Source organism: Dasypus novemcinctus, chromosome 6, assembly GCF_030445035.2.
Source record: "Dasypus novemcinctus isolate mDasNov1 chromosome 6, mDasNov1.1.hap2, whole genome shotgun sequence".
Classification (NCBI taxonomy): Eukaryota; Metazoa; Chordata; class Mammalia; order Cingulata; family Dasypodidae; genus Dasypus; species Dasypus novemcinctus.
The window spans coordinates 32,704,081-32,711,464 of NC_080678.1; the positions used below are offsets into that span (position 1 = coordinate 32,704,081).

The 7,384-nt window shown below is 35.3% G+C and overlaps 1 non-coding gene across 1 annotated transcript; it reads right to left on the minus strand.

Annotated features, from left to right (window-relative positions):
- Nucleotides 1–6,997: 6,997 nt before the first annotated feature.
- LOC111758904 (U6 spliceosomal RNA) lies at nt 6,998–7,099 on the minus strand. Its single transcript, XR_002793030.1, has one exon. It is a non-coding gene; the product is annotated as a U6 spliceosomal RNA (small nuclear RNA).
- Nucleotides 7,100–7,384: the final 285 nt, after the last annotated feature.

The window sequence follows — 7,384 nt, forward strand, 5'->3', positions numbered from 1 at the left end:
TTTATTGCTGGATAATATTCCATTGCAAAGACAGATCAAATTTTGTCCACTCAGCAGTTGATGGATATTTGGATTGTTCCCACCTTTTGGGCTATTATGATGAATGTTATGAAAATTTGCAAAGATTTTTGCATGGACATAGTCATATGTTTTCATTTCTCTTGGGTATATACCAGGAATGGAATCTCTGGATAATATTATAACTCTTTTTTAACCTTTTGAGAAAGTGCCAAACTGTTTTCCAAACTGCCAGAGTGTTTTCTCATTAGCAATGTGAGGGCCCAATTTCTCCACATCTTCACCTACACTTGTTATTGTCTTTTCTATTATTGCCATCTCCTTGTCTTTTTTTGTTTATTTAACAGGCTTTATTGTTTTAGAAAAAAACTTAGATTTACAGAAAATGGAGCATATAGTTCAGAGTTCCCATATAATCCTACCATCACATAAACACACAAATTCCTCTTTTTTTATTAAAGAAGTCATAGATTTACAGAAAAATCATGCATAAAATTCAGAGTCCCATATACCACCCTATTATTAACTCCTTGCATTAGTGTGGTACATTAGATGTGAGGAAGGAGCATTTTTATATTTGTAATATTAAATATAGTCCTTGTATGTGTTTTTATAGTCCAATATTGTTATTGTTTTCTAATTTTTCTATGATAACGTATATACAATCTAAAATCTCCCCTTTTAACCACATAATTGAGTGCTGTTAATAATGTCCACAATGCTGTGTTTCCACCACTATCCATGACCAAAACTTTCAATCAACCCAAAAAAATTTGTGCAACGTAAGCATTAACTACACATTCCCTAACCATACAATACCACCTGATAACCTATATTCTAGTCAATCACTATGAATTTGTTTATTCTAATTATTTCATATCAGGAATATCATACAATATTTGTCCTTTTGTGTCTGATTTATTTCACTCAATATTGTGTCTTCAAGGTTCACCCATGCTCTTGCATGTATCAGAACTTCATTCCTTTTTATAGTTGAATAATATCCCATTGAATATATACTAGATTTAATTTATCTTTTTATCAGTTAATGGATATTTGGGTTGCTCCCATCTTCCAGCAATTGTGAATAATGTTGCTATGAACATCATACTGTTCATTCTAGGGGATATAAGAAGGTTTTCAATTGTGGTTTTCATTTGCAATTCCTTAATGGTAAACCCTTATTGGAGATGTGGTTTCCAAATATTTTGTCCCATTGCATAGGGTATTGTTTTACTTTTATGATAAAGTCCTCTGATACACAAAAATTTTTACTTTTGATGATGTCCCATTTATCTATTTTTTCTTTTGTTGCTTGTACTTTGGGTATAAAGTCTAAGAAAATTTGTGTTGTTCAGCACAACGTCCTGATGATGCATCCTTGTGTTTTCTTCTAGGAGTTTTATACTACTGGCTCTTATACTTAGGTCTTTGATCCATTTTGAGTTGATTTTTATATATGGTGTGAGGTAGGGATCCATATTCATTCTTTTGTGTATGGGCATCCAATTTTCCCAGCACCATTTGTTGAAGACACTCTTCTTTTCCAATTGAGTTGACTTGGCACCCTTGTGAAAAATCAATTGGCCAAAAATGTGAGAGCTGGTATCTGAACATTTAATTCAATTCCATTTCTCTATATGTTTGTCCTTGTGCCAGTACCATGCTGTTTTGAGTACTGTGGCTTGATAATAAGTGGTAAGATCAGGAAATGTGAGTCCTCCAAATTTGATCTTCCTTTACAAGGTGGTTTTAGTTATTCAGGGCCTCTTACCCTTCCATATAAATTTGATAATTGGCCCACAATTAGGTCAGGGTTGGTGGATGGCAGTTTCAGATAACCCCTTCATGTCAGAGAAAAAAGACAAATTTTGCTGCCTAAGGGCAGGGTATATATACGACCCCAGGAGATGGGGACCATGCCGCTGAGAGTTCTCTCCCTGATAAGCAGCTGGCACTGTTGATTCAGGTTTAAGGTATGATCAGGGCTTTACATTCAATCTCATGCCTTCCCCTAGCTGAAAACTGGAAACATATTGAAATATCTGCATACCATAGAAAAGGAGAGGTCACAGAGAGTTAGTCCCTAGGTATGTCCCTGACTTCTCCAACAGACAACACATTACAGTTAGTTATCATATGTCCTTAAGCTCTTGGCTGGGATCGTTTTGCAGAAATTCTTTGTTTTTGATGACCTTGACAGCTTTGAGGAGTACTAGTCGTATATTGTTCAGTGCTCCTTTTGTCTGATGGTTTTCTCATGATTATACTGGGGTTATGGGTTTTCGAAAGGAAGAACATAGAAGTAAACTGAGGTTGTGTCATATCAAAGATATAGACTCATCACTGTAGAGCTTTGTAGATCACCTGGTTGAGGTAGTGTTTGTCAACTTTCTCCAGTGTAAAGTTAGTCTACTTTTCCTCCTTACTATACTCCTCTCTTTAGGAGAAAGTCTCACAACTCACACTTAAGCAGTGGGAAATTATGCTTGCCCTCCATGTATCTCCTCTTTTCATCTGTAAAATAGGGATAGTAATACTACTTATAAACTCAGAGAGGGGATGTGAAGGTTTATCAGTTCTTTTATGTAAAATTATAGGAAAAATTACTTGCACAAAGTAATCATTCAATAAACATTAACAGTTATTATCACTGTTATCATTATTAAAGCCTTTAGCATCTTTTGCCCTCTATTATGACAGTTTTCATGTGTCAGTCATCTCTTTTAGTATATTAATTTCCTTAATACTAAACACATACCATCTTAATATTTCTGTCATACCTAGCAATTGCACTATACTTTAGGCAAACTCAATGTTCAGTTAAAAAAATAAATATAAATAAATAGATGAGTAAATAAATAAGCAGATATTCAAGTATATATAAACATTTGTATATATATACACTTAACAATTTAATTTAATAAATCCCTTTCTTGCTCCTACTCTCTTTAGTTTTGTGTAGCTTTTCTGAGAATAGTGAATCATCATAGCTGATCATAGGTGACCACGCAAATTAAGGCAGCCCAGATGAGGACCACTGCTCCAAAATATTTTTAAATGCCCACTGTTCTGTTATTATCATTCATCATCTTGGTAACCTGAAGAATTTTCATCTTCAATTCCCCAGTTTCCTTTATTAAGCATTCCTTGGCGAATGATCTGCCATAGGTACTCTAGGGATCATGAAGATGAATAACAAATGGTCCTTAGTCCCTGTCCTCATTAACCTTATAATCTAACTGTAGAGCTAGAAATAAATAACTCTAATATGAGTTAAAACTGAAGTATAAAGTTTTCTGGTAATACAGAAAAAGGAACAATTATTTCTGGCTATGATGATCACAGAAGGCTTCTCAGATTTGTAGAATTTGAGCTGACCTTGTATAATGAGTAAAATTTCAACAAGTAGAGAGCCTAGTGAAAGAAATTTCAGCCTAGATAAATTGAATGAGCAACAAGATGAAAAGAGTAATAGCTAATAAAAGCTAATATTTAGTGAGAAATCATTTATAAAGTGTTTTAAAATTTTCTAGGTGTCTTACATGGTTAAGTTATTCAATCTTCACAAAAAGTATGAGAGATCAATGCTATTCATGTGATTATCCCTTGCTGAAAAGTGACTAGTTCTTGTTCAATGAAATTTAAAATACAGGATGACAGAAGAGGAGGGAAGGCAAGAAAAAAAAGGTGAAGGATGAAGCTAAGAGCTAAGTTGGGACCAGATTGTAGTGTACTCTGAATGTCAGTTTTTGAAGTCAGGGTTTTGGTTCTGAGGGCAATAAGGAACCATTGATAGGTGATGATTGGCTTTGTATGTTCAAATTGGATTGTACTGAGAAGAGAAATCTGTTGTGTTGGTGGACAGAAATGTAAGGACCTCAGTTGGTACCAATGGATTTGGGGAAACATTACATACCAGCAAGATGTTTAGGAAGAGACAAGGAAGGGGAAGTTACAAAATATTTCCATTCTCATGATCTTAATAGTGGAATAAGCCAAGGACAAAGAACTTAAGCAAATGGAGCAAGAAGCCCAGAGGACCTAACCATTCCAGACCCCATAGGCTTGTTGCTTTAACTGTGCTTCCTCCTCTTTGTTATAATTGTAATGGAAAACACAACTCTCACCAAGAAGAGAGCAACATGTGGTGCAGGTAACTCCATTTTAAGGGAGGGACCAGAAGAGTTTGAAACTGGTTGGTGCATTAAAAATACCTCTTCTGTTACTTTTACCAGACCTGTGGTTGACCCTGGAGTTGATGTATGCTCAGGAGACCCGAATCTCTGGACTGTCCATGTGTCCATGTGATAGCCAAGCCTCAGCCAGCTTGCAACTCCTACCCTCTGGTTTATTGGACTTACCCTGGCCAGCTAACAGGGAGGAGAGGAAGGTCAACCATCACACCAAGAAGCCAAGAGTGCCTACAAGTACAAGCAGGAGAATTGCATCCATCATCCATGTGGAATCTAAAACCCTCTTGATATAGAGGGGGAATGAACATAACCATCCCAGGGTCCATAGGCTGGAAGAATAGAATATGTATTAGAGTGGACTTACTGATATTCTACTTTGGAACTATTGTGATTAGTAATGGAAGAATTTGTAGCACTGATATGGAAAAAGTGGCCATGGTAGCTGCTGAGGGTAGGTAGAGGGAAGAAGAGATATGATGTAAGGGCATTTTCAGGACTTGGAGCTGTCCTGGTGGTACTGCAGGAACAGATGCTGGACATTGTATGTCCCACCATGGTCCACTTGATGGACTGGAGGAAGAGTGTAAACTACAATGTAAACCACTATCCATGTGGAGCAGCAGTACTCCAAAATGTATTCACCAAATGCAAGGAATGTGCCACGACGATGAAAGGTGTTATTGATGTAGGAGGAGTGGGGTGAGGGGGGTGGGAGGGGTTCATGGGGACCTCATATTTTTTAATGTAACATTTTTTTAAAAATTAAGAAAGGGAAATTTTTAAGTAAGAAATATCCTTTGGATTTGGGTTAAAAATAAAAAATATATAAAACATGATCAGGAAATTCTTGGCATTGCAGACAATTTGAATCCATTGCTGATTTGGTCATGGTCAATTTATATAAACTACACATAACTAGATCCATATTGTCATTTGTCCTCCTATCTAATGCTATCACAAGTCAAACAAGTTAGCAATATGAGGAAATCATGAAAAAAGCAGAATAGAGGAAGCAGGGGAACCAACAGGTAGAAAGCTCATTTTGCCAATAGTATATAGAATAGATTGAAAGGGAGGATAACTGAGGTAAGGAAAACCTGGAGAGTTATAGTCACTCACAAGAGACAATAAGGGATGGAATAAATCAATGAGATTTTAGTAAATTGGTTTTTTTTTAACTGTAGATATTCCTGGAAGGATTACTAACAGGGAATTTTTTAATCACATTTTATAATTTTAGAGGCATAAATATTAGATTTAGAAAGCATGCCCGAGACCAACTATTCAATCCTTCTCCATTACAAAGAGGGAAGCTGAGATTCAGAGAAAATGGATGGAACTGTCAAGTCTCCAGAATTAGCGGAAGTGCTCAAACCAAAACTGAACTCTTATTGTTTCCAGACGATCCAATTTTCTAAAATACCAGGTTCACCAGTTATCCATCTAGAGGTCTGTTAGCCAACAGAAGGAAAGTATGGGGTAGGAATGGATCCTAGGTGCTTGAGGAATGTAGAATTAGAAGAAATAAAATGAATAAAAAGGAAGAGAGTGGGTCATGGAAGATGAACTTGCCGACCTCACATTTTTGTCAAGAGGTAACCCCACTGAGCCATTACTTAAACCAAATCCAGCATATAGGAAAGAAGAAATGCACATAGAATCCCTGTAGCTGTTTTTTTAAGTCTTTGCCTTGAGACCCTGTCTAACTACCAGAAATGATTTAGTATTTTATTATTTTTTAATTTTCTCCAACCACCTCAGATTTATAGTCAATCTCTTGAAGAAGGGTAGAATCTTCATAGTGAGCATTTCTCATAGAACATACCTTAGAACCATTATCAAGATTAAAAAAATTCTTCTGGACCAGAGTGGCACACATTGTATGAGTAAATGTGACTAAGAAATATTATTAGGTAAAATGCTAGTAACCATGATGTTGATTTCTTCCTGTGTGAACTAGAAACAGTCACATGACATGTTTCCTTATCCATAAAAATGCAAATGGTGGTATAAACCTACTTTACTCAGCATTTATGAAGGTTTATGGAAAAACGCTTTTAAAATTGAAAGCTCAATGTAAATAACATTACACTATAAGTTGTTAATGTGCTCCAAAGTTCTTTGTCATACATTAAAACATCTTTAATTTAGCAAAATTAATTCAAGCTTTGTAATAGTCCCAGAAAAACTAAGGCTGCAGATTGTTTTATAATGTTTGTTTTGTTCTGCATGTAAATGCTATATATAGTCATTACAGAAATTGTATAAAACTGGAGCCAGCTGATGTGAAGCAGGAAAGCACAGTGGTTAAGAATACCTCTGCCACTTATGAGCAATTTGATCTTGGCATTTTAGGCTCTCTGTGCACTGTTTTTTGTTGTTGTTTTTGTTTTGTTTTGTTTTGTTATTAAGCAGAAAATAACAATGGCTCCTTCATAGCATTGTAGCGAGAACTAAGGTTCTTTTTGTGAACTGTAAATGTCTTAGGGTAATTCATAGAATGAATAATCAAAAATGTTATTAATTACTGTCATTACTATCATTTTTCTTATTTTAATTTGATCTATATATGTAAATCACAGGTAAGATAGAAAGGATAACAGCACAGTTTAAGAAATAGAAAATTAATTGGCATTTCTTCTTTGGAGAAGTGTCTCCTTTGAATCCTTTCTATGCCTCTCCCTGATTCCATCTACCTCTATTCTAACGCCCTAAGGTTACCTGCTCTCCTAAATTTTGTGTTTATTATTTCCTCATTATATTCATTAGCGTTTTTTCTTTTCAAATGAACGCTTCACGCATTTGCCTGTCATCCTTGTGCAGTGGTCATGCTAATCTTCTTTGTATTGTTCCAATTTTAGTATATGCGCTACCAAAGCAAGCACCGTTGGAGTTTTTTTAAACCATATATTTGTGAACCATTAAGTAGCTTTATATGAATGAAGTCACACTAATGAATCCTGTAACCTGTTTCTTTTATTCCCCTCACAATAATATTTTCCAGAAATTCATCCTTACTGATTCAAGAAGTTGTATCTCATTCTTTCTCTCTGTGGTATTGTATATATATACCATCAGATTCTATAGAAAACATTTCAGATGAACATTTAATGTGTTTCTAGTGTCTTTTTTTCCTTCCCTTTTTGCTCCTACATATGATACTGCTATTA